We start from the raw sequence: 19,905 nt of genomic DNA on the forward strand, positions 1-19,905 counted from the left end.
CTCTGCCCATGGAATTCTCCAGGCAAGAATACTGGAGTGGGCAGCCATTCCCTTTTCTGGGGGATCTTCCCAACTCAGGGATTGAACCCAGGCCTTCTGCACTGCAGGCAGATTCTTTACTGTATGAGCCACCTGGGAAGCCCTGTTATTAATCCTCCCTGCAAACAGAATTTAATACTATTTTTAATTTTTGCCTTATTTTTTTGGTAAAAGCAAAAAATAGAGGGACTCAAAAGTTGAGAATTATCTTTTATTTCTCAGATTTTCTGAGGACTTTGTTAGGGGAAGCACAATGACTGAAACCACCCACCCTGGCCAGGCACATAGTAACCATTTGCATGAGGTCCTGGTGCAAAGGAACTAATAAGCCACCACCAACCGGAAGAGTTCAGGAAAGGTCAAAAGGAGACACCACATATCTGACCACCTCCCAGAATCCTTCTCTCTGGCATCTATCTTGGCTGAACAAGGTGTGCACCACCAGGAAGGACTCTGAGTCAGATGATTGGCTAAAGACAACCCAGAACTAATACCATCACCATAAAACCCGAGACTGCTAGCCACATAGCAGTGGGAGCCACGTGTCAGTTCTCTTAGGTTCCCTTACCTGCTGCTCTCCACCTGGGCGCCCTTTCCCAATAAAATCTCTTACTTTGTCAGTACATGTGTCTCCTCAGACAATTCATTTCTGAGTGTTAGACAAGAGCCCAGTTTCAGTCCCTGGAAGGGGTCCCCCTTCCTGCAACAACTTGAGCCTGAAAGACTGCCTCTCAGATCATTCTGAGGGACTGATCCAAAGAGATAAAGGAGGAGCCAAGATGTATAGGAGTTTCTGCAACAAAACTGAGGCAGTTGGAACATCAGAAGATTGCTTTTAATTGATGAAAACAAATATCTCAAGTTAAGGAATTTAGTGCCTTTCTATATATGCAAAAATGCAAGAGTCTGGGTTCACTGAAATCAGTCCTTTGATGTGCACCTTAACTATCTCCAGTTTTTCTCCATCCTGAATGCCCTCATGATGCACAGTTGAGGGCTGGAACAGTGGCTGCTGGCTTGATGGCTACAACATCTTCTGTTTACGCATCTGGCAGGAAACATTTTTCATCCACATCTCTGTTGGATCCCTTTCAGTTAGTGAAAACAGATTGTAGTGAAGGTCTTAAGCAAAACAGGTCTTAGTGGACTTTTGAAAAGCAGGTGGTATCTGTGTTTAAAATTCAACTTATTCAACAAAAGAAACAATTTCCTATAAAACTGCAAGTTAAGAGGAAATATGGAGTATAAAAAGGTAAGGTAATTACATAACAATGTAGTTAAGAACTGTTTGGCCTTGGGGAAAATGTGACTCACCAGATTTGCAAAATCACTCCTTAGAAAACAGTACCAGTAGAGAGTAAGCATATTCTATTTTTTTTTTTTCAGGTAGTAAAAACCTTTTGCGTTGGGAAATAGGCTTCTGTAAAGATAAACTCTCAGCATCCAGACAGTAGGACACAATAATAAAAGCATTATTGTCCCCATATTGTGAATGATGTTACAAGCCTGAGAGCTCATTCAAGTTTGCAGATCCCAGAAGTGGTAAAGCATGAATTCAAACCAAACTGAACTCAAAGAGGATGCAAATTGCACATGTACTCCCAAGCCCTTCTTCCCTGGACGCTGTCCATTCCTCGAAAGCAGGACTCTAAATAATGATTATTTTATGCACCTCACACAGTGCTTTACACTCTATCAGCCTTCAGTAAGTATTTAGAATTCCAGACCTATAAGAACCCAGTATCAGCTAGCAATGTGTTTAAATGCATAGAACAGAAAATTCAACTAATTTGAATAAATAAAAAATAGGGGATTGTTTCTGAGATTAGATAAATAAGGGCTCAGATAAATCAGGCTTGTTTTGCTCACAAAGTTTTGCTCTCAAGAAGGTAAGTGACTGGCTTAGGTTCAGAAGTTCAGGCCAGCATACCTGAGGTTCTCTTGGCCTTTTTGAACGTATGTGGGGTTAGCCTTCATGGACTGTTGGCCACAGGCTTCACTTTATAGATAAGAGATGTTGAAGCCCAGAGAGGTTAAGTAACTTGTCCAAGATTTCACAGCTAAGTGACCAAGCCAAGGTTTAAACCCAAACTCCCTACACCATGGTCTTCTCTGCTTCTAAGACTTGATTCTCCTGAGACCTTGCTCTCTACCGAAACTAATCCAATAATGGATTTTGAGTTGATCTTTGATCATCCGCCTTCTGTCCGGGTTGATAGACTGAGCTTTCAATGGCATACTCCCAAGTAGCGGTAGTAACTGTAAAGACTACAGTCCTGCATCATGCAGAAGGTAGAGAGATGGTTTGGAGGCCAAGGTGAGCAGTGCCACCTCAGTCACATAAAAAGTTAGTGATTCACTTAGGATATCAATCTACTGAACTTCTGGTCAATCTTAAACCCAACTGTGCTCTGAAGAAGAATTTGTCTTTGTCCAGGAATACCTGACATGGATGGCTGGATGGCATCGCTGACTCAATGGATGCGAGTCTGAGTGAACTCCGGGAGTTGGTGATGGACAGGGAGGCCTGGCGTGCTGCGATTCATGGGGTCACAAAGAGTCGGACACGACTGAGTGACTGAACTGAACTGAACCGAACTGAACCTGACATGGAACTCCTAGAGTCCTGGGATTTCCTGAATGATAGGAATGCCTTTGTTATGCTAATAAGGCAATTCACCAGTGGACCCTAGATAGCTTCAGGATGGGCTAATCACAAGAGTCAATCCCCATGATTAAAAGGTTGGAGCTTTAGGCCAGCCTGATCTCCAAGGATGGGAGGGGGGCTGGAGATTACATTCAATCACATGAACAATGTTGTAATCAGTCCTACCTATATAATGAAATGAAACCTCAATAAAAACTCTGAACGGTGAAGCCCACTGGAATTTCATGGTTGGTGAACACATCCACATGCCAGTAGGATGGACCTCATAGGGACTGGGCACAAAAGCCCTACATCCCTCTCATACCTCTCCCTATGTGTATCCGTTATAATAAAACAGTAATCTTAGGTAAAGTGCCTTCCTAAATTCTATGAGTCTTCTGAGTAAATAATCCCACCTGAGGGAGTTGTGGAAACCCATGAAATTGTAGCCAGCCAGTCAGAGGTGCAAGTGAGCCAGGGGCCCCTGGAACTTGCAGTTGACATCTGAAGTGAGTATAACTTTGTAGAAGAGTCTCTCCTGAACCTGTGGGGTCTGGGTTATGTCTGGGTAGGTAGTGCCAGAACTGAATTGCAGGTGGTATTAGACAACTAGGTGGTAGTTTAGCCACTAAGTCATGTCCAACTCTTGCAACCCCATGAATTATAACCCACCAGGCTCCTCTGTCCATGGGATTCTCCAGGCAAGAATTTCCTTCTCCAAGGGATCTTCCCGACCCAGGGTTTGAACCTGGGTCTCCTGCATTGCAGGCAGATTCATCGCTGAGTGAACTATGAAGGAAGACAAGTAGGAGCCGAAATGAAATATCAATCTTATCCCTTCTTAGATGTCTTTCCCTCTCTGGAGAGAATAAATACTCCCACTTCTGTGCTATCTCAAAATATATTGCATAGTGATGTATTTATGTACTTTTAAATCTCCTCTAACTACATTATTAGCCCCTAGAAGAAAAGATTCAACCTTACCAATTTTGATTGTGTTTCCACAGTGCTTGACAAATATAGGTGCTCAGTCCATATTTAATGAGCTTAAGGATAAATGGGTGTGTGTGTGATCCTGCTGTTCAGTGCGCCCAACTCTTGGCCCTTGGTTTCTGCCTGACGCCTTCCTTCTGCTTCACTCTTCACTGCACAGACCAAGGTAATTGCTCCACATGAGCTCCAGTCTACTGTCGCTTCTCTTTGTTTTCTGCTGAAGAACACAGACTGTCTGCTGCACAGAAGTTTAATCATTGTCTCTCAGCTCTGTCTCCTAATGAGAAATGACTGGTAGGACATGAGAGATGAATAACTGATGAGTTCACAGGTTGTAAGCATTTCTCAGGTACTGTTCCCTGCTCAGTTTTTTCCTGTTTTCATTTTCCCCACAGAAAATGGAAAAGCACCCTTTATAATGAGATCAGATACCATAAGAAGCAAATGCCACCACTGAAACACGTGTGGCATAATAAGAAATAATTCAATATGTATTTCTTCACACAGAGAACTCCTCACCTCCTCCTTGCTGCTCCACTGCCCCTTTGCAATGTTTGTCAAGGCACACGCATCACTGTGAAGCCTGAGGTCCCCTCCTCCATGTCTGAGAAGGCAGGACACCAGCCTAGGTATTCCTCAACCCCTTCCAAGCCTTGTCTGGATGTTTCTGCTTTCAACCCTTCCAAGGTTTGAGGAGAGGAGGATGGTTTGAGAGGACAATTTCTCCTCCTCCTCCTCATCCATCTTCTCCTTCTTCCTCTCACTCTCTCTTCTTTCCCTTTTCCCAGCACCACAGAGGCTTTCTCCTTCCTTTTCCTATGTGGAAGGAGCTCCCTTTTATGTCATATTTCCCTTCCTCCTTGCTTAGTGAACTTCCTCTAGGTGACATTTACAACCCTTTTCTCTGAGGCACTATGTCTCATAGGCTAATCTTAATGTCTTCAGGGTTGTTGGGGGTCGGGAGGAAGACTTCTAAGAGGATAATCACAGAAAAATAGAAAAATATCGCATGACATGAATTAACACAGTGTTATTTGCTCAGTCATGTCCAGTTCTTTGTGACTCCGTGGACTGTAGCCCACCAGGCTCCTGTATCCATGGGATTCTCCAGGCAAGAATACTGGAGTGGGTTGCCATTTCCTTCTCCAGGGGATCTTCCCAACCCAGGGATCAAACTCGGGGCTCCTTCATTGCAGGCAGAAGCTTTACCATCTGAGCTACTAGGGAAGCCCAGGATAAACACAGAAGCATGCATAAAATATTGCAAGCATCTGATCAACATTTATTCTCAATAATCCTGTGCTAGGCACTCAAGAGAAGTCTAACTCCCTTCCACCGGCAACAACCAAGTTAATGGGAGAGGCAGATAAGCATGGAAGCTATTTTGCTACAGAGGGCTGGAGGAAGAGCAAGGCTCTGTACTTACACAGAAGAGAGGCTCTTAACCTAGACTAGGGAGTTAGGATGTGAGGATGTGGTCGTGAGCTGACACTGGAGAGACAGACAGGAGTTAAAGAAGAATCCTTTGGTTTAGGGGTTGAGGGACCAACCCCCACCCCGCAGGAGGATATGCCTGTGGAAAGGTCTAGAATATTAAGAAACAACCAGTCAGTAGTTCACGTTAGCAGGAACTGAGGTGGGAAGACAGGAGACATAAGGCTTCATGGTAGATAGACTTTTATAGGCAATACAGTTCAGTTGCTCAGTCATGTCTGACTCTGTGACCCCATGGACTGCAGCACACCAGAACTCCCTGTCCATCATCAACTCCTGGAGTTTATTCAAACTTATATCCATTGAGTCGGTGATGCCACCCAATCATCTACTCCTCTTTCATCCTCTCCTCCTCTCACCTTCAATCTTTCCCAGCATCAGGGTCTCTTCAAATGAGCCAGCTCTTCACATCAAGTGGCCAAAGTATTGGAGTTTCATCTTCGGTATCAGTCCTTTCAATGAAAATTCCAGACTGATTTCCTTTAGGATGGACTGGTTGGATCTCTCTGCAGTCCAAGGGACTCTCAAGAGTATTCTCCAACACCACAGTTCAAAAGCATCAATTCTTTGGAGCTCAGCCTTCTTTATGGTCCAACTCTCACATCCATACATGATTACTGGAAAAACCATAGCTTTGACTACGTGGACTTTTGTCAGCAAAGCAATGTCTCTGCTTATTAATATGCTGTCAAAGTTGGTCATAGCTTTTCTTCCAAAGAGCAAACGTCTTTTAATTTCATAGCTGCAGTCACAATCTGAAGTGATTTTGCAGCCCCCAAAAATAAAGTCTGCCACTGTTTCCACTGTTTCCCCATCTATTTGCCGTGAAGTGATGGGACCAGATGCCATCATCTTAGTTCTCTGAATGTTGAGCTTTAAGCCAACTTTTTCACTCTCCTCTTTCACTTTCATCAAGAGGCTGTTTAGTTCCTCTTCACTTTCTGACATAAGGGTGGTGTCATCTGCATATCTGAGGTTATTGATATTTCTGCTGGCAATCTTGATCCAGCTTGTGCTTCATCCAGCCCAGTGTTTTTCATGATGCACTCTGCATATAAGTTAAATAAGCATGGTGACAATATACAGCCTTGACTCCTTTGTTGTTCCATGTCCAGTTCTAACTGTTGCTTCCTAACCTGCATACATATTACTCAAGGGGCAGGTCAGGTGGTCCTGTATTCCCATCTCTCTTAGAATATTCCAGTTTATTGTGATCCACACAGTCAAAGACTTTCACTGAGCATGGCTCTGCCCATCAAAACAAGACCCAATATCCCCCTTAGTCAGTCTATCCCATCAGGAAGCTTTCATAAGTCTCTTATCCTTCTCTATCAGAGGGAAGACAGACTGAAAACCACAATCACAGAAAAATAACCAATCTAATCAAATAGACCACAGCCTTATCTAACTCAATGAAACTATGAGCCATGCTCTGTAGGGCCACTCAAAATGGACAGGTCATGGTGGAAAGTTCTGAAATGTGGTCCACTGGAAAAGGGATGGCAAACCACTTCAGTATTCCTGCCTTGAGAACCCCATGAACAATATGGAAAGGCAAAAAGATAGGACACTGAAAGATGAACTCCCCAGGTCAGTTGGTGCCCAGTATGTTACTGGAGATCAGTGGAGAAATAACTCCAGAAAGAATGAAGAGATGGAGCCATGTCAATGTATGGCAAAACCAATACAGAATTGTAAAGTAAAATAAAAAATAAATTTAAAAAAAAAAAAGAAGAAAAAGAGATGGAGCCAAAGCAAAAACAACACCCAGTTGTGGATGTGACTGGTGATGGAAGCAAGGTCCACTGCTCTAAAGAGCAATATTGCATAGGAACCTAGAATGTTAGGCCCATCAGTTCATTTCAGTTTGGTTCAGTTGCTCAGTAGTGTCTGACTCTTTGCAACCCCATGAATTGCAGCACACCAGGCCTCCCTGTCCATCACCAACTCCCAGAGTTCACTCAGATTCATGTCCATCGAGTCAGTGATGCCATCCAGCCATCTCACCCTCTGTCATCTGCTTCTCCTCCTGCCCCCGATCCCTCCCAGCATCAGAGTCTTTTCCAATGAGTCAACTCTTTGCATGAGGTGGACAAAGTATTGGAGTTTCAGCTTTAGCATCAGTCCGTCCAAAGAAACCCAGGACTGATCTCCTTCAGAATGGACTGATTGGATTTCCTTGCAGTCCAAGGGACTCTCAAGAGTCTTCTCAACACCACAGTTCAAAAGCATCAATTCTTCAGTGCTCAGCTTTCTTCACAGTTCAACTCTCAAGTCCATACATGACCACTGGGAAAACCATAGCCTTGACTAGACGGACATTTGTTTGCAAAGTAATGTCTCTGCTTTTCCATATGCTATCTAGGTTGGTCATAACTCTCCTTCCAAGGAGTGCCCAGAGCCAGCATGGAGAGTCCCACCCATGGCAAAGGTCATGAGGAAGAGGCCTGACAGGGCAAAGGCAAGATCAGGCCTTGAGGGATGCCTCCCCCAGCACCCTGGACTTTCTCAAGCATCTACCCCAAAACCAGTCTGTCTGCCTTATTGTATTATGCCTTTCACCAACTCTTCTGACATTAACAGGGAGCTGTCCCCCTTTCTCTGGAAAAAGTTAACTTAGAGCTCCAGTTAATAAGTCTCCTGGGTGTAACAAGAGTGTTTCAATCCAAAAACTCCTCTGATGGCTCTCTAGCCTGCCTGACAAGTTTATCCGAACTCTCACAACCACACATGTGATTGTTCACAGCCTCCCAATTGTGAGAGGCATGAGATGCTCTAAACTTTCTAAATACAGAGCCTTTTGAGAGGTTAGAAATTATTAGTGTAGTATTAGTGGATTGTTAGAATAATACCAATGGAGGGTTTCATTGTTGAGCCAACATTTGCCGCTAAGTCTCCATATCCCTTGTCCTCTGTATACATTAATTGATATAACTAGCATATGGAAAAAATAAGTAATAACCTTTAATATTAATCATGTTAAACCTTAGGCTAGTAAATTCTTTTCTTGATTATAGCCCACTGCACCTTTGCCCTGTAGGAATGCAAATTTATCAGGTGCCTTCAGAGGGTGACGCCTGACTTAAGAAAAATCACCCTTGGAGAAAATAAGTTTTCTGGTTGACTGACCATTATCAGAAGGAAAGGGTCATAAAATGTTAGCAGGCCCCTGGCCTGAAGATGATGTAAAACCACCTAAGACCTTTGTAAGCATGCATAAAGAAGTGCCTGGTATTGATAAGGGTCAGGACTGCTGACCCTGCATGATTTGTATTTTCCATTTATTTCTATGTACAACTTAAAGTATAAAAGCTTTCCTGAAAAATAAAGAGACGGACCAGTTCCTTGAAAGACTAGTTTCCCCGTGTCCTCTTTTCTTACTCTTCTTTTCAGGCTAATTCCCATCTGGAGCACAGAGGTCCGCCGTGTTTATTTATATTCCTGGGCTTCTAAGACCTGAACAGGAAGGTGCCCTGCGTCTTCACTCTCTCAGGAGACCGGGAGGGCCCCTGCGGCCTACGAAAACGGTGCAAGTCTCTTGTCTCGAGACTTTATTGGCTTTCTGTGTAAACCAAGAAATGTCAGCCTCTTTTCTCCTCTATTTTCTCCACTACACTATTCTTTCCTTATCTTCCTTTATATCTCTAATTAAATAAATCTCTCCTAATTACTGACACCATTCACCCTTCGATTACCCTGGATCCACCAGGGCTGGACCCCGGCAAAGGAGTAAGCGTCTTTTAGTTTCATGACTGTAATCACCATCTGCAGTGATTTTGGAGCCCAAAAAAATAAAGTCTGACCCTGTTTCCACTGTTTCCCCATCTATTTCCCATGAAGTGCTGGCCAGATGCCATGATCTTAGTTTTCTGAATGTTGAGCTTTAAGACAACTTTTTCACTCTCCTCTTTCACTTTCATCAACAGGCTTTTTAGTTCTTCTTCACTTTCTGCCATAAGGGTGGTGTCATCTGCATATCTGAGGTTATTGATATTACTCCTGGCAATCTTGATTCCAGCTTGTGCTTCTTCCAGCCCAGCGTTTCTCATGATGTACTCTTCATAGAAGTTAAATAAGCAGGGTGGAAGTTCACGATTCACGTATTGCTGAAGCCTGGCTTGGAGAATTTTAAGCATTACTAGAGTGTGAGATGAGTGCAATTGTGCAGTAGTTTGCGCATTCTTTGACATTGCCTTTCTCTGGGATTGGAATGAAAATTTACCTTTTCCAGTCCTGTGGCCACTGCTGAGTTTTCCAAATTTGCTGGCATATTGAGTGCAGCACTTTCATGGCATCATCTTTCAGGATTTGAAATAGCTCAACTGGAATTCCATCACCTCCACTAGCTTTGTTCATAGTGATGCTTTCTAAGGCCCACTTGACTTCTCATTCCAGGATGTCTGGCTCTAGGTGAGTGATCACACTATCGTGATTATCTGGGTCATGAAGATCTTTTTTGTACAGTTCTTCCATGTATTCTTGCCACCTCTTCTTAATATCTTCTGCTTCTGTTAGGTCCATACCATGTACAGGTAATAGAGGCCTTTAAACCAGTCAGTCATAGAGGAAATCAGTACTGAATATTCATTGGATGGACTGTTGATGAAGCTGAAACTCCAATACTTTGGTCATCTAATGCAAAGAACTGACTCACTAGAAAAGACCCTATTGCCAGGAAAGATTAAGGCAGGAGGAAAAGGAGATGACAGAGGATGAGATGGTTGGATGGCATCACTGACTCAATGGACATGAGTTTGAACAAGCTCTGGGAGTTGGTGATGGACAGGGAGGTCTGACATGCTGCAGTCAATGGCGTTGCAAAGAGTCAGACACAACTGAGCAACTGAACTGAACTGAACTGGGGACTTTAAAGAGTTCCAATCAGGAGATGCCAGGCTCAGCTGAGTCATTTTAACCCATATATTGGTCAAGACAAGCACATGCAAACCAGTTTAGAGACTACCTGGTTACTCAGGGTGAGGCAAACAAGATGCCAAGAGTACAAAGCTTAAAAAAACACTCACTCTCAGGGCTGTGCAAGGGCCTCCTTAAACTCGGTGGCCTCGACACCTCACTCTCCTCACCCTAGTCCAAGCTCTGACTGTGAATAGGAGCTGATGCATTGATAACTGATCATTTAGGTAGTCGCTATTTGTTTTTATAAAAGGAACCCTAGAGCTAGAGGAGAATTTACTAAAAGGGAGACCCCATTCACAACAGCTCATATAAGCATGCCCATGAGAGTAATAAAAAGAGCTGAGTCCTTTCTCCTGAGTCTACCAAGTCAGAGTTTGACTGCTCAGGTGGAGGCTCTCGGGAGAAGATCATAAAATCTTTCTTCTAATGTAGGAGAAAAGAGACGGTGGCTCCTCAGTATGAGAGTAGCTTACTTTTAAGAGCCAAAGTCATGCTGAGGAGTGTGGCGTCCATCCATGCCCAAGGCAGCCTCAAAACAGCCTAAGCCCTTTGGTGCCCACGAGGTGATCCAGGGCGATGGCCTTCACATTCGTTTAGTCTGATGTCCCCTAAACAAACCAATCACAAGCCCAAACCAAAGCTTCAAGGCTGGAAACACACTGGAATGAGGAATAAGAAGAATAAAGCCTCACAAGGCAGTTGAAAATTAAGTGAGAGAGTGAGTAGGAGGTCCTGGTAGTATATGGTACCAGTCACCATCTTTGCTGTCAATGTCAACTTATTCCACTCTTCCTTGCTGGCTCAGATGATAAAGAATCTGTCTGCAATGCAAGGAGACCCTTGTTCCATAACTGGGTCAGGGAAGTTCCCTGGAGAAATACCCACCCCCATGTTCTTGCCTGGAAATTCCATGGACAGAAGAGCCTGATGGGCTACAGTCCATGGGGTCACAAAGCATTAGACATGACTGAGTGACTAACACTTTTTTTCCTTTCTGAACTCTGTATCTTACAGATACTAATAAGAGCTGCCATTTATTAAACTATTAAAACATGGCAAGCACTTTACCTGCATTACTTCATGATTTCATATGGTCAATTTTGTAGATCATACAATTGAGGCTCAAAGAAGTAAATTTAGTTGCCCAAGAGCACACTCAGCCAAGATGGATTCAAGATCCAGTTTGTCAAATCCCAGCAGAGCCATGACATTAACCAGCACACCCTCATGCCCTTGCTGGCTTCAGAGCCACAGGGTGAGACAAACCCCCAGCAGAAAACTCTTCACTGAGCCCTACTTCTCAGACAAATACCTCTGAGGAGAGAGCTGTCTCAGCCTTCTTCAGAAAACAATTCCATGTCTTAAAGCCTCATACTGGGACTGCCCCCAAGAACTTCCTTCTGGCAAAACCTAATTGCTTCTTGCTGTAATTTCAACTCATGTCTTCTTATTTACTTTCTTCAGAAAGATTTAGAAGAAAATGAAATTAAAGTGTTATTTCAAAATACTTCATTATGGATGCATGCATGCTCAGTCCCTCAGTTGTGTCTGACTTTGTGTGGCTCCATGGACTGCAGCCCACCAGGCTCCTTTGTCCCTGGGGCTTCCCAGGCAAGAAGACTGGAGCAGGTTGCCATTTCCTACACCAGGTGTTCTGCCTGATCATTGCCATATTCCACAAAAAACATCTTTGCCTTTCTTTGGACTCCTTAGCAGAAATGATTCATTAGTTATCTTCAAGATCATGCTCCAGCTCCTACAAATAAAACTAGGGAGAGGGTAGCAAAATAATTATTCATTGCTAAGAGACTGAGGCTTAAAACTATCTTTCCTTGAATAGAATTCATGGATGGTGGTGGCAGGAGAGAAAAATCCATCGTGCTCTCCAAGCTATTGGTTTCCTCTCTTTGTATATTTTATTTTTCTAACTGTTGTACCTTTTTTTTCTCATACTGAAGCTTGAGGGCAAGTTTGATGTGCATCTTACACATCCACAGATATGTCTATTTCTAGCAATATATGGTTCCAATGACAAACAAGACAACATATACTGAAATTTGATCATTTTCCTTCAAGATAAGAAAAAACAAGCTGTTTGGGTCTCACTGACATAAAACAGTAGATCCTTGATGGATTCAAAGGTTATTCCCAAGACTGACAAAAGCCTCAGAATGTCTTTTATGAAAATGTTATATGGGCACTTAACTGCTCTCCAAATTACAGTTTAGTCAAAAGTCATTTTCTTCCTAGATACAACCTCACAGTCTAAGTTAATTAAGTTTTCATTTTGCATTCAAGTTTTAACTTTTACTTAAACAAATTAGGATTCATCAGATATTCACTGAAAGTGCCATAAAGTCTCCTTTTCTCTTTTTTACCTGGATAGATCTATCTTATTCACATTAAAGATGTGAGTCCTGGGAATTCCCTGGCAGTCCAGTGGTCCACTCTTCCAGTGCAGGGGGCCTGAGTTCGATCTCTGGTTTGGGAACTAAAATCCCACAAGCTGCACGTGCAGCCAAAAAAGATAAAAAAGACTTAAGTCCTAAAGGGGGACTGATAAATTAGGAATTTAGGATTGACATAGACAACCTACTGTATATAAAATAGAAAATAATAAGGACTTACTATATAGCACACGGAACTCTGCTCAGTACTCAGTAATAACCTATATGGGAAAAGAATCTTAAAAAGAGTGGATGTAACTCATTATCAGAGAAATGCAAATCAAAACCACAATGAGGTACCACTTCACACCAGTCAGAATGGCTTAGATCCAAAAGTCTACAAGCAATAAATGCTGGAGAGGGTGTGGAGAAAAGGGAACCCTCTTACACTGTCGGTGAGAATGCAAACTAGCCACTATGGAGAACAGTGTGGAGATTCCTTAAAAAATTGCCAATAGAATTGCCATATGACCCAGCAATCCCACTGCTGGGCATACACACCGAGGAAACCAGAATTGAAAGAGACATGTGTACCCCAATGTTTATCGCAGCACTGTTTCTAATAGCCAGGATGTGGAAACAACCTAGATGTCCATCAGCAGATGAATGGATAAGAAAGCTGTGGTACACAGACACAATGGAATATTACTCAGCCTTTAAAAAGAATACATTTGAATCAGTTCTAATGAGGTGGATGAAACTGGAGCCTATTATACAGAGTGAAGTAAGCCAGAAAGAAAAACACCAATACAGTATACTAACACATATATATGGAATTTAGAAAGATGGTAATGATAACCCTGTATGCAAGACAGCAAAAGAGACGCAGATGTATAGAACGGACTTTTGGACTCTGTGGGAGAGGGAGAGGGTGGGATGATTTGGGAGAATGGCACTGAAACATGTATACTATCACGTAAGAAACGAATCGCCAGTACAGGATACAGGATGCCTGGAGGTCGTGCACAGGGATGATCCAGAGAGATGATATGGGGTGGGAGGTGGGAGGGGGATTCAGGATTGGGAACTCATGTTCACCCATGGCTGATTCATGTCAATGTATGGCAAAACCAGTACAGCATTGTAAAGCAAAATTAAGTAAAAATTAAAATTAAAAAAAGAATGGATGTATGTGTGTATATAACTGATTCACTTAGCTGTACACCTGAAACTAACACAACATTATAAATCAACACCAACTACAAAAAAAAAAAAAAACAACAAACTTGAGTCCTTCCTAACATGTCCCGCTTTAAAGTAACCTGAAATCTAAACTCTGGACTATTACAATCATTTCTTCTTAGATGTAAGTGTAGGAAGCCACTTCAGTCATTTTAAAGGTATAAAAGTAAGAGAACAAGGAAGTTTCAGCAAATTATTTATAATGATATTTGCTAGTGACTGGATTGTGACCCCCTAAATTCATATGTTGAAGGCCTAGACCCCAGTATAACTATACTTGAAGACAAGGCCTTCATGAATGTGAAGTGAAGTGAAAGTTGCTCAGCTGTGTATGACTCTTTGCAACCCCATGGACAATAGAGGTGGCTTCTTTATCAGCTGAGGCACAAGGGAAGCCCTTAATTAAGGTTAAATGTGGTCATGAGGGCAGAGCCCTAATGCAAGAATCCTTATAAGAAGACAGTTGGGAGAGGGGGCTTCCCTGGTGGTTCAGGCAGTAAAGAATCTGCCTGCAATGCAGGAGACCTGGGTTCGATCTCTGGGTTGGGAAGATCCCCAGAGAAGGGAATGGCAACCCACTCTGGTATTTATGCCTGGAGAATTGAAAGGGCAGAGGAGCCTAGCTGGCCACAGTCCATGGAGTCATGAAGAGTCCAACATGACTGAGTGATTAACATCATTTTCTATAAGAAGAGGATGAGATACCAAAAGTCTCTCTGGCTCTCTGACCTCCACCCACCAAGTCTGTACAGAAGGGCCATGTGAAGACAGTGGGAAGGTAACCTGCAAGCCAGGAAAAGAGGCCTCACCAGAAACCAACCCTGACGGCACCTTGATCTTGGACTTAGTACCCTCCACAACTGTCAGAAAATAGAATTTTGATATTTAAGCCACCCAGTCTTTGGTATTTTATTGGATTTACTTCTTGTGGCAGCCCTAGCAGACTAATTCAATACCACTCAGTTCAGTTCAGTTCAGTTGCTCAGTCGTGTCCAACTCTTTGCGACCCCCTGAATCGCAGCACGCCAGGCCTCCCTGTCCATCACCATCTCCCGGAGTTCACTCAGACTCATGTCCATTGAGTCCGTGATGCCATCCAGCCATCTCATCCTCGGTCATCCCCTTCTCCTCCTGCTCCCAATCCCTCCCAACATCAGAGTCTTTCTTTTCCAATGAGTCAACTCTTCGCATGAGGTGGCCAAAATACTGGAGTTTCAGCTTCAGCATCATTCCTTCCAAAGAAATCCGAGGGTTGATCTCCTTCAGAATGGACTGGTTGGATCTCCTTGTAGTCCAAGGGACTCTCAACAGTCTTCTCCAACACCACACTTCAAAAGCATCAATGCTTCGGCACTCAGCCTTCTTCACAGTCCAACTCTCACATCCATACATGACCACAGGAAAAACTTTAGCCTTGACTATATGGACCTTAGTCGGCAATGTCTCTGCTTTTGAATATGCTATCTAGGTTACTCATAACTTTTCTTCCAAGGAGTAAGCGTCTTTTAATTTCATGGCTGCAGTCACCATCTGCAGTGATTTTGGAGCCCAAAAAAATAAAGTCTGACACTGTTTCCACTGTTTCCCCGTCTATTTCCCATAAGTGATGGGACCGGAGGCCATGATCTTTGTTTTCTGAATGTTGAGCTTTAAGCCAACTTTTTTGCTCTCCTCTTTCACTTTCATCAAGAGGCTTTTTAGCTCCTCTTCACTTTCTGCCATAAGGGTGGTGTCATCCGCATATCTGAGGTTATTGATATTTCTCCCGGCAATCTTGATTCCAGCTTGTGTTTCTTCCAGTCCAGCGTTTCTCATGATGTACTCTGCATAGAAGTTAAATAAGCGGGGTGACAATATACAGCCTTGACGTACTCCTTTTCCTATTTGGAACCAGTCTGTTGTTCCATGTCCTGTTCTAACTGTTGCTTCCTCACCTGCATACAGATTTCTCAAGAGGCAGGTCAGGTGGTCTGGTATTCCCATCTCTTTCAGAATTCCCCCCAGTTTATTGTGATCCACATAGTCAAAAGCTTTGGCATAGTCAATAAGGCAGAAATAGATGTTTGTCTGGAACTCTCTTGCTTTTTCGATGATCCAACGGATGTTGTCAATTTGATCTCTGGTTCCTCTGCCTTTTCTAAAACCAGCTTGAACATCATGGAGTTCACGGTTCGCGTATTGCTGAAGCCCAGCTTGGAGAATTTTGAGTATTACTTTACTAGCGTGTGAGATGAGTGTAACTGTGCGGTAGTTTGAGCATTCTTTGGCCTTCCCTTTCTTTGGGATTGGAATGAAAACTGACCTTTTCCAGTCCTGTGGCCACTGCTGAGTTTTCCAAATTTGCTGGCATATTGAGTGCAGCACTTTCATGGCATCATCTTTCAGGATTTGAAACAGCTCACCTGGAATTCCATCACCTCCACTAGCTTTGTTCGTAGTGATGCTTTCTAAGGCCCACTTGACTTCACATTCCAAGATGTCTGGCTCTAGATTAGTGATCACATCATCATGATTATCTGGGTCGTCAAGATTTTTTTGTATAGTTCTTCCGTGTATTCTTGCCACCTCTTCTTAATATCTTCTGCTTCTGTTAGGTCCATACCATTTCTGTCCTTTATTGAGTCCATCTTTGCATGAAATGTTCCCTTGGTATCTCTAATTTTCTTGAAGAGATCTCTAGTCTTTCCCATTCTGTTGTTTTCCTCGATTTCTTTGCATTGATCACTGAAGAAGGCTTTCTTATCTCTTCTTGCTATTCTTTGGAACTCTGCATTCAGATGCTTATATCTTTCCTTTTCTCCTTTGCTTTTTGCTTCTCTCCTTTGCACAGCTATTTGTAAGGCCTCCCCAGACAGCCATTTTGCTTTTTTGCATTTCTTTTCCATGGGGATGGTCTTGATCCCTGTCTCCTGTACAATGTCACGAACCTCATTCCATAGTTCATCAGGCACTCTATCTATCAGATCTAGGCCCTTAAATCTATTTCTCACTTCCACTGTATAGTCATAAGGGATTTGATTTAGGTCATACCTGAATGGTCTAGTGGTTTTCCCTGCTTTCTTCAGTTTGAGTCTGAATTTGGTAACAAGGAGTTCATGATCTGAGCCACAGTCAGCTCCTGGTCTTGTTTTTGTTGACTGTATAGAGCTTCTCCATCTTTGGCTGCAAAGAATATAATCAATCTGATTTCGGTGTTCACCATCTGGTGATGTCCATGTGTAGAGTCTTCTCTTGTGTTGTTGGAAGAGGGTGTTTGGTATGACCAGTGCGTTTTCTTGGCAAAACTCTATTAGTCTTTGCCCTGCTTCATTCTGCATTCCAAGGCCAAATTTGCCTGTTACTCCAGGTGTTTCTTGACTTCCTACTTTTGCATTCCAGTCCCTTTTAAAGCAAAGGACATCTTTTTTGGGTGTTAGTTCTAAAAGGTCTTGTAGGTCTTCATAGAACCATTCAACTTCAGCTTCTTCAGCATTACTGGTTGGGGCATAGACTTGGATAACTGTGATATTGAATGGTTTGCCTTGGAGATGAACAGAGATCATTCTGTCATTTTTTAGATTGCATCCAAGTCCTGCATTTCAGACTCTTGTTGACCATGATGGCTACTCCATTTCTTCTGAGGGATTCCTGCCTGCAGTACTAGATATAATGGTCATATGAGTTAAATTCACCCATTCCAGTCCATTTTAGTTCGCTGATTCCTAGAATGTCGACGTTCACCCTTGCCATCTCTTGTTTGACCACTTCCAATTTGCCTTGATTCATGGACCTGACATTCCAGGTTCCTAGGCAATATTGCTCTTTACAGCATTGGATCTTGCTTCTATCACAGGTCACGTGCACCACTGGGTATTGTTTTTGTTTTGGCTCCATCCCTTCATTCTTTCTGGAGTTATTTTTCCACTGATCTCCAGTAGCATATTGGGCACCTAATGACCTGGGGAGTTCCTCTTTTGGTATCCTATCATTTTGCTTTTTCATACTGTTCATGGGGTTCTCAAGGCAAGAATACTGAAGTGGTTTGCCATTCCCTTCTCCAGTGGACCACATTCTGTCAGACCTCCTTTAACCAACCAAAGTTGGAATTAGTGAGGACCTGGAAAGAGTCCAAGAAAATGAAGAAGTAGTAGATTGCCCATGACCTAATTACTCATGTTTTATATCAGGGAATCACAGATATTGGAGAGAATTGCTAATTTAAGAAAGTTAAAATTAAAATACATTATTCAAAGTTAAAATTGTACACCATTTAGGAATGCTTTAGCTTCAGTTAATAGACAATTTGACTGTTGTAGTTATAAGAAACAGAGTTATTTCCCTCCTCTGATGCATCACCCATAAAAAGAAGTGCAGGAGTGAACATCTACTGGCATTAGCTCAGAAGTACCCACTGTCAGAGACATCACTGCAAATCTCTCAGCCTTCTCTTCATGGTCAAAAACTGGATGCTGTAGTTCCAGCCATTAACTCCTCAATCTAGGCAAGAATAAAAAGTGGGGGAGATGGATAGCACCAGCAGACTAGCTTTTATTTTTAGCCATAACTGTTTTAACATGGTCATTCTCAGGTACAAGGAAGAAGGGGATTAGAATATATATTCTGTTTCAACCTACCTACCTGTTTGTTGGGCTTCCCAGGTGGCTCAGTGGTAAAGAATCCGCCTGCAACTCAGGAGACCTGGGTTCAATCCCTGGGTCGGAAAGATCCCGTGGAGAAGGAAATGGCAACCCCACTCCAGTGTTCTTGCCAGAATAATCCTATGGCCAGAGAAGGCTGGACGGCTACAGTCCATAGCGTCACAAAGAGTTGAACACGACTGAGCATGTACGTAAACCAAGACATTCCTCTTACTAAAATGGTTACATATATCTGCTTCTAAGGTGTGAGGCAATGGATAAAGGTAGTTGGTCCAGAGACTTTTGTTTTTATTTTTATATAGTTTTGAAAATTATAAACATAATATTGAAAACCTTTAAAGGATGAAAAAATCCATGCCTCCTATTTGTAGGTTACTACATATCATGGACCTCCAGTGCCTTTAGTGAACTGTCAAAGCCACAAATTTAAGTCATTGACTGCCAAGAATCTACTTGATGTGCACTTAAGTTGCCTAGATCAATACTTGTTGAATAATTTCCGAATTATCTTGTCTATAAAATTGCAATTTCCCTCAGAATTCTATTGGCAATGTGCACATCATTTTCACATCAAGAGTCATTTTGGTGACTCTCATGTAGGCTTTTAACTTGAAGTTGCACACCATCTCTCAAGTAGTTAACACATAATAGAAGCTGAATTTTTTAAAAATGCTTTAAGAAATCCTTATGCAAAATGAATTATTGGGCTTTTGTTGAAAATGTGTGACCAAGCTGATGCAGGATGCTTCATGTCTTTTATAAGCACAAAGTAATGTTGTTTAAAACTAAGGAATGAAAAAAAAAATGCCACAAACAAGGAGTAAATGAACAGCAAAACTTCCATTATCAAGTCTTGATATTAGAACTGCTCATGGGGAATTCAAGATTGAATATACATTTTAGATGCTAGAGTTGTATTGCCTTTGTGAATATGGAGGCCACATTCATAGAGCAGGGGGAGAGGGTGGGTCAGGGCTGAAACTTTCTACCTAAAGTTGCAAGCCTAAAAGTGGCTGCTATCAGGTTGAATGGCAGAAATGGAACGAGAATATTGATTGGTCAGGGGAAGTGGTATAGAAGCTTTCCATTTACCTTGGACCATTGGTGGGAAATAGAGTTACTCACAAGAAATCAGAGATCCAAGCCAGCTCTACACTTGGATGTGGGGCCAAATTCATACTGCTTTGGGGGTATGGAAAGCCCAGGCTGAGAAATAACATTAAAAACTCATTAAATATCATAATAACATTATATATCAGGTTCATCTTTCTTAAGAACAAAAATCTGGGGAAATGTTTTAAAACATCTGTAAGAAAGCTTTGGAAAGTGACAAAAGGTATATAGAAATTAGGCATGTTCAGTCACTCAGTTGTTTCCAACTCTTTGCAACCCCATGACTGCAGCACGTCAGGCCTCCCCGTCAATCATCAACTCCTGGAGTGCACCCAAACCCATGTCCGTTTAGTCAGTGATGCCATCCAACCATCTCATCCTCAGTTGACCCCTTCTCCTCCTGCCCTGAATCTTTCCCAGCATAAGGGTCTTTTCA

This window comes from Oryx dammah, unplaced genomic scaffold (genome assembly GCF_014754425.2).
Source record: "Oryx dammah isolate SB20612 unplaced genomic scaffold, SCBI_Odam_1.1 HiC_scaffold_17, whole genome shotgun sequence".
Classification (NCBI taxonomy): Eukaryota; Metazoa; Chordata; class Mammalia; order Artiodactyla; family Bovidae; genus Oryx; species Oryx dammah.